The sequence below is a fragment of the Lissotriton helveticus genome, chromosome 5_1 (genome assembly GCF_964261635.1).
Source record: "Lissotriton helveticus chromosome 5_1, aLisHel1.1, whole genome shotgun sequence".
In the NCBI taxonomy this organism is placed as follows: Eukaryota; Metazoa; Chordata; class Amphibia; order Caudata; family Salamandridae; genus Lissotriton; species Lissotriton helveticus.
In genome coordinates this window covers 1,622,809,371-1,622,816,870 of record NC_136065.1, presented here as the reverse complement: position 1 = coordinate 1,622,816,870, position 7,500 = coordinate 1,622,809,371, and positions in this window count along the sequence as shown.

Here is a 7,500-nt window from a genome sequence, read left to right as displayed (position 1 = left end):
GCTCCTGAACCCAGCCAAGCAAGGGGAGGCTCCCCGGGCACATCGGAACCCCTTCCCGGGCCCTTGGCAGTGCGGCAGGCTGGGAGACAGGGCCCAGGGCCGGAGCACCCGACCCGGGGCCCGGCCGGGCCCCTGGACGCAGCCGGGGCTCCCAAGCCCAGAGGTGCATGGGACGCCTCCCCGGTCCCTCCGGACCCCGTCCCGGGCACCCTGCCACGCAGCAGGACCAAGGACAGAGCCCGGGGTGGGGAGGCCGCCCTCCCCGGGCCCTCAGGGGCCCTAGCCACTGCTCCTGAACCCAGCCAAGCAAGGGGAGGCTCCCCGGGCACATCGGAACCCCTTCCCGGGCCATTGGCAGTGCGGCAGGCTGGGAGACAGGGCCCTGGGCCGGAGCACCCGACCCGGGGCCCGGCCGGGCCCCTGGACCCAGCCGGGGCTCCCAAGCCCGGAGGTGCATGGGACGCCTCCCCGGTCCCTCCGGACCCCGTCCCGGGCACCCTGCCATGCAGCAGGACCAAGGACAGAGCCCGGGGTGGGGAGGCCGCCCTCCCCGGGCCCTCAGGGGCCCTAGCCACTGCTCCTGAACCCAGCCAAGCAAGGGGAGGCTCCCCGGGAACAACGGAACCCATTCCTAGGCCCTTGGCAGTGCGGTAGGCTGGGAGACAGGGACCAGGGCCGGAGCACCCGACCCGGGGCCCGCCCGGGCCCCTGGACCGAGCCGGGGCTCCCAAGCCCGGAGGTGCATGGGACGCCTCCCCGGTCCCTCCCGACCCCGTCCCGGGCACCCTGCCACGCAGCAGGACCAAGGACAGAGCCCGGGGTGGGGAGGCCGCCCTCCCCGGGCCCTCAGGGGCCCTAGCCACTGCTCCTGAACCCAGCCAAGCAAGGGGAGGCTCCCCGGGAACAACGGAACCCATTCCTAGGCCCTTGGCAGTGCGGTAGGCTGGGAGACAGGGACCAGGGCCGGAGCACCCGACCCGGGGCCCGCCCGGGCCCCTGGACCCAGCCGGGGCTCCCAAGCCCGGAGGCGCATGGGACGCCTCCCCGGACCCATGGAGCCCGTCCTGGGCATTGAACCATGCCGTTGGCCTGGAGAAGGGAGCCCCGGACGCCCGGGGGAGGACTGCCCGGTACCCGTGGAGCCCTTCCCGGGTACTTTGCAACGCCGTTGGCCTCCTGGAGATGGGTGCCCCGAACGCCCGGGGGGTGGGCTGCCCGGGACCCGTGGAGCCCGTCCTGGGCACTCTGACCTGCTGTTGGCCCGGGGGAGGGACCCCAGACGACCGGGACCCGTGGAGCCCGTCCTTGGCACTCTGACAAGCCGTTGGCCCGGGGAAGGGAGCCCCAGACGACCGGGACCTGTGGAGCCCGTCCTGGGCACTCCTGTATGCCGTTGGCCCGGGGAAGGGAGCCCCGGACGTCCGGGACCCGTGGAGCCCGTCCTGGGCACTCCTGTATGCCGTTGGCCCGGGGAAGGGAGCCCCGGATGTCCGGGACCCGTGGAGCCCGTCCTGGGCACTCTGAAATGCTTTGGCCCGGGGAAGGGAGCCCCGGACACCCGGGGGGAGGACTGCCCGGGACCCGTGGAACTCGTCCTGGGCACTCTGACATGCCGCTGGCCCGGGGAAGGGTGCCCCGGACGCCCGGGGCCCGTGGAGACCGTCCTGGGCACTCTGACAAGCCGTTGGCCCGGGGAAGGGAGACCTGGACGCCCGGAACCCGTGGAGCCCGTCCTGGGCACTCTGAAATGCTTTGGCCCGGGGAAGGGAGCCCCGGACGCCCGGGGGAGGACTGCCCGGGACCCGTGGAACTGGTCCTGGGCACTCTGACATGCCGCTGGCCCGGGGAAGGGTGCCCCGGATGACCGGGGCCCGTGGAGCCCGTCCTGGGCACTCTGCCATGCCGTCAGCCTGGATGGAGCCCCGGACGCCCGGGGGGGCGAAGGCCCGGGACGCATGGAGCCTGTCCCGGGCACTCTGCCATGCCGTCGGCCTGGATGGAGCACCGGACGCCCGGGGGACGACTGCCCAAGAGCCATGGAGCCCGTCCTGGGCAATTTGACATGCAGTTGGCCTGGAGGAAGGAAGCTCCGGGTGGCCTAGGGAGGTGTTGCCCAGGCATATCCCATCTGGTCCCCATGGCAGAGAACCACCAACCCTGGAGGGGTGTCCGGGCATACCCTGCCCCATAGTAATCCGGAGGCAAATTACCCCCCTTTCTTGCAATCTGTGCACGCGAGGTGACAGAGGGGACCCAAGGCGTGAAAGAACCCGACCTCATGGAGCCCTCGCTGGGATCCGGGAGGCGAATGGCACCTCATTAAGACTTCCAGGGAAGTTCGGCCATCTGGTCCCCCCCATAGGAAAGCGTTGCGGGCGACCAGATGCCCGAGAGGATCCGGGCGACCAGATGGCCGAGGGAATCCGGGCGACCAGATGGCTGGGCATGGAGGTGAAGCCGCCTGGACTCTTCCCCACCCCGTCCCCGTCCCGGGACGAATGCCCGGGACGCATGGAGCCCGTCCTGGCCACTTGACGTCCCGTCCTGGGCATTGAACCATGCCGTCGGCCTGGAGAAGGGAGCCCCCGGACGCCCGGGGGAGGACTGCCCGGTACCCGTGGAGCCCTTCCCGGGTACTTTGCAACGCCGTTGGCCTCCTGGAGATGGGTGCCCCGGATGCCCGGGGGTGGGCTGCCCGGGACCCATGGAGCCCGTCCTGGGCACTTTTACATGCCGTCGGCCTTGAGGTGGGTGCCCTGGACGCCCGGGGGAGGCCTGCCCGGGACCCGTGGAGCCCCTCCCGGGTACTTTGCCAATGCCGTTGGCCTCATGGAGATGGGTGCCCCGGACGCCCGGGGGGAGGACTGCCCGGTACCCGTGGAGTCCTTTCCGGGTACTTTGCAACGCCGTTGGCCTCCTGGAGATATGTGCCCCGAACGCCCGGGGGGAGGGCTGTCCGGGGCCCATGGGGCCCGTCCTGGGCACTGTGACATGCCGTCGGCCTGGAGGTGGGAGCCCCGGACGAGCGGGGGAAGGCTGCCCGGGACCCGTGGAGCCCTTCCCGGGTACTTTGCCATCCCGTTGGCCTCCTGGAGATGGGTGCCCCGGAGGCCCGGGGGAGGTCTGTCCGGGGCCCATGGAGCCCGTCCTGGGCAGTGTGACATGCCGTCGGCCTAAAGGTGGGAGCCCCGGACGCCCGGGGGAAGGCTGCCCGGGACCCGTGGAGCCCTTCCCGGGTACTTTGCCATCCCGTTGGCCTCATGGAGATGGGTGCCCCGGACGCCCAGGGGAGGTCTGTCCGGGACACGTGGAGCCCGTCCTGGGCATTGAGCCATGCCGTTGGCCCGGAGAATGGAGCCCCCAGACGCCCGGGAGAGGTGTTGCCCAGGCATATCTCATCTGGTCCCCCGGGCAGAGAACCACCAGCCCTGGAGAGGTGTCCGGGCGTACCCTGCCCCTAGTAATCCGGAGGGAAATTACCCCCCTTTCTTGCAATCCGTGCACGCGAGGTGACAGAGGGGACCCAAGGCGTAAAAGAACCCGACCTCATGGAGCCCTAGCTGGGATCCAGGAGCCGAATGGCACCTCATCGGGACTTCCAGGGAAGCCCGGCCATCTGGTCGCCCCATTGGAAAGCATCGCGGGCGACCAGAGGGCCGGGATCGAAAGGACTCCCAGCTCCCCATCCATCCCAAGCCTTCGCGGTAGGGTTCCTGACTGCCTGCCCACGCAAGGCAGGGCTCTTGGACCCCGGCTGGGCCTCAGGCGCAGGTTGGACCACCGGAGCTCTAGGGCCCGGACGACCTGGGGGAGGAATGCCCGGGACCCGTGGAGCCCGTCCTGGGTACTTTGACATGCCGTCGGCCTGGAGGTGGGTGCCCCGGACGCCCCGGGGGAAGCTGCCCGGGACCCATGGAGCCCGTCCTGGGTACTTTGACATTCCGTCGGCCTGGAGGTGGGAGCCCCGGACGCCCGGGGGGAGGTCTGCCCGGGACCCATGGAGCCCGTCCTGGGTACTTTGCCAATGCCGTTGGCCTCATGGAGATGGGTGCCCCGGACGCCCGGGGGACGAATGCCCGGGACGCATGGAGCCCGTCCTGGGCACTTTTCCATGCCTTCGGCCTGGAGCCCCCAGACACCCAGGAGAGGACCACCGTGAAAACCATGGAGCCCGACCCGGGCACTCTGCCATACCGTCAGCCTAGATGGAGCCCCGGACGCCCAGGGGACGAATGCCCGGGACGCATGGAGCCCGTCCTGGGCACTTTTCAATGCCGTCAGCCTGGATGGAGCCCCGGACGCCCGGGGGACGACTGCCCAGGAGCCATGGAGCCCGTCCTGGGCAATTTGACATGCAGTTGGCCTGGAGGAAGGAAGCCCCGGGTGGCCTAGGGAGGTGTTGCCCAGGCGTAGCCCATCTGGTCCCCATGGCAGAGAACCACCAGCCTCGGAGGGGTGTCCGGGCGTACCCTTCTCCCTAGTAATCCGGAGGAAAATTACCCCCTTTTCTTGTAATCTGTGCACGCGAGGTGACAGAGGGGACCCAAGGCGCGAATGTACCCAACCTCCTGGAGCCCTCGCTGGGATCCGGGCGGCGAATGGCACCTCATCGGGACTTCCAGGGAAGTTCGGCCATCTGGTCGCCCCATAGGAAAGCGTTGCGGGCGACCAGATGCCCGAGGGGATCCGGGCGACCAGATGGCCGAGGGAATCTGGGCGATCAGATGGCTGGACACGGAAGTGAAGCCGCCTGGACTCTCCCGACCCTGTCCCCGTCCCCGTGCCCGTGCCCGGGATGCATGGAGCCCGTCCTGGGCACTTTTCCATGCCTTCGGCCTGGAGCCCCCAGACACCCAGGGGAGGACCACCGTGAAAGCCATGGAGCCCGACCCGGGCACTCTGCCATGCCGTCGGCCTGGATGGAGCCCCGGACGCCCGGGGGACAAATGCCCGGGACGCATGGAGCCCGTCCTGGGCACTTTTCCATGCCTTCGGCATGGAGCGCCCCGACACCCTGGGGAGGACCACCCTGGAAACCATGGAGCCCGACCCGGGCACTCTGCCATGCCGTCGGCCTGGATGGAGCCACGGACGCCCGGGGGACAAATGCCCGGGACGCATGGAGCCCGTCCTGGGTACTTTTCCATGCCGTCGGCCAGGAGCCCCCTGACACCCAGGGGAGGACCACCGTGAAAACCATGGAGCCCGACCCGGGCACTCTGCCATACCGTCAGCCTGGATGTAGCCCCGGACGCCCGGGGGACGAATGCCCGGGAGGCATGGAGCCCGTCCCGGGCACTCTGCCATGCCGTCCCGACAAATTCGTACGGACTCCTAACCTTCCGACACGGATCGGAATCGAGCCCTTTCTGACCCAGCAGATTTCAGGTTGATTTGCTATATACTTTACGTACGATTTTATGGGGGCCGATTCCGATCCGGTACGTAAAAGCAAATACGACCGACATGTCGGACAACCACGTACACCCAGGGGATAGGACTGCCCAGGTCACATGGACCCCGTCCTGGGCACTCTGATCTGCCGCCGGCGCCGGGGATCGAACCGTGATCACCAGATGGGGATATCCCAAAAATCTGGCATGGATACGGCCCGCCAGGACAGGTTTGGGCACCCCTGTTGTACGGACTCCCAAGCCCTACGGTCCTTCTGACACGGATCGGAATCGAACCCAGCAGATTTCGCGTTGACTGCCTCTATATCAGGGGTGCCCAAACCAGTCCTGGCGGGCCGTATCCATGCCAGATTTTTGGGATATCCCCATCTGGGGATCACGGTTCGATCCCCGGCACCGGCGGCAGATTAGCCCAGCACCAGGTGACTCTGGGAAATAGCTGGCGCCGCGGCTAGGGAGGCTGACTCCGGAATCTGGAGATTTTTTTATTTAAGGTTTTTGTAGAGCGCGTAGTAACCCTCGAGCATCCCAGAGATCAGGGTTCGATCCCCGGCACCGGCCGCAGATTAGCCCAGCACCACGTGACTCTGGGAAATAGCTGGCGCCGCGGCTAGGGAGGCTGACTCCGGAATCTGGAGATCACGGTTCGATCCCCGGCACCGGCCGCAGATTAGCCCAGCACCAGGTGACTCTGGGAAATAGCTGGCGCCGCGGCTAGGGCGGCTGACTCCGGAATCTGGAGATTTTTTTATTTAAGGTTTTTGTAGAGCGCGTAGTAACCCTCGAGCATCCCAGAGATCAGGGTTCGATCCCCGGCACCGGCCGCAGATTAGCCCAGCACCACGTGACTCTGGGAAATAGCTGGCGCCGCGGCTAGGGCGGCTGACTCTGGAATCTGGGGATCACGGTTCGATCCCCGGCACCGGCGGCAGATTAGCCCAGCACCATGTGACTCTGGGCAATAGCTTGCTTAATCTTCCCAACGGCCCCTAGCGCCTAGAGACCCTTACGGGTGATTGTGCGCCTTACAAATGTGGATTATTATTATTATTATTATTATTTGGGCCGATTCCGATCCGGTTCGTAAAAGCACATCTGCCCGAATCTGTCGGACAACCACGTACGCCCGGGAGAGGACTGCCCGGGACCCGTGGAGCCCGTCCTGGTCACTCTGACCTGCCATCGGCCTGGAGAAGGGAGCGCCGGACGCCCGGGGGGAGGACTGCCCGGGACCCGTGGAGCCCGTCCTGGGCACTCTGACCTGCCGTCTGCCCGGGGAAGGGAGCCCCGGACGCCCGGGGGGAGGACTGTCCGGGACCCATGGAGCCCGTCCTGGGCACTCTGACCTGCCGACGGCCCGGGGAAGGGAGCCCCGGACGCCCGGGGGAGGACTGCCCGGGACCCGTGGAACTCGTCCTGGGCACTCTGACATGCCGCTGACCCGGGGAAGGGAACCCCGGACGCCTGGGAGCCGTGGAGCCCGTCCTGGGCACTCTGACAAGCCGTCGGACCGGGGAAGGGAGCCCCGGACGCCCGGGACCCGTGGAGCCTGTCCTGGGAACTCCGGCATGCCGTTGGCCCAGGGAAGGGAGTCCCAGATACCCGGGACCCGTGGAGCCCGTCATGGGCACTCTGACAAGCCGGTGTCCCGGGGAAGGGAGCCCCGGACGCCCGGGACTCGTGGAGCCCGTCCTGGGCACTCTGGCATGCCGTTGGCCTGGGGAAGGGAGCCCCGGACGCCCGGTGGGGGAGGACTGCCAGGGACCCGTGGAGCCCGTCCTGGGCACTTTGACCTGCCGTTGGCCTGGAGATGGAAGCCCCGGATGCCTGGGGGAGGACTGCCCGGGACCCATGGAGCCCGTCCCGGGTACTTTGCCATGCTGTTGGCCTCCTGGAGATGGGTGCCCCGGACGCCCGGGGGAGGACTGCCCGGGACGTATGGAGCCCGTCCCGGGCACTTTTCCATGCCGTCGGCAGGGATGGAGCCCCGGACGCCCGGGGGACGACTGCCCAAGAGCCATGGAGCCCGTCCTGGGCAATTTGACAAGCCGTTGGCCTGGAGGAAGGAAGCCCCGGGTGGCCTAGG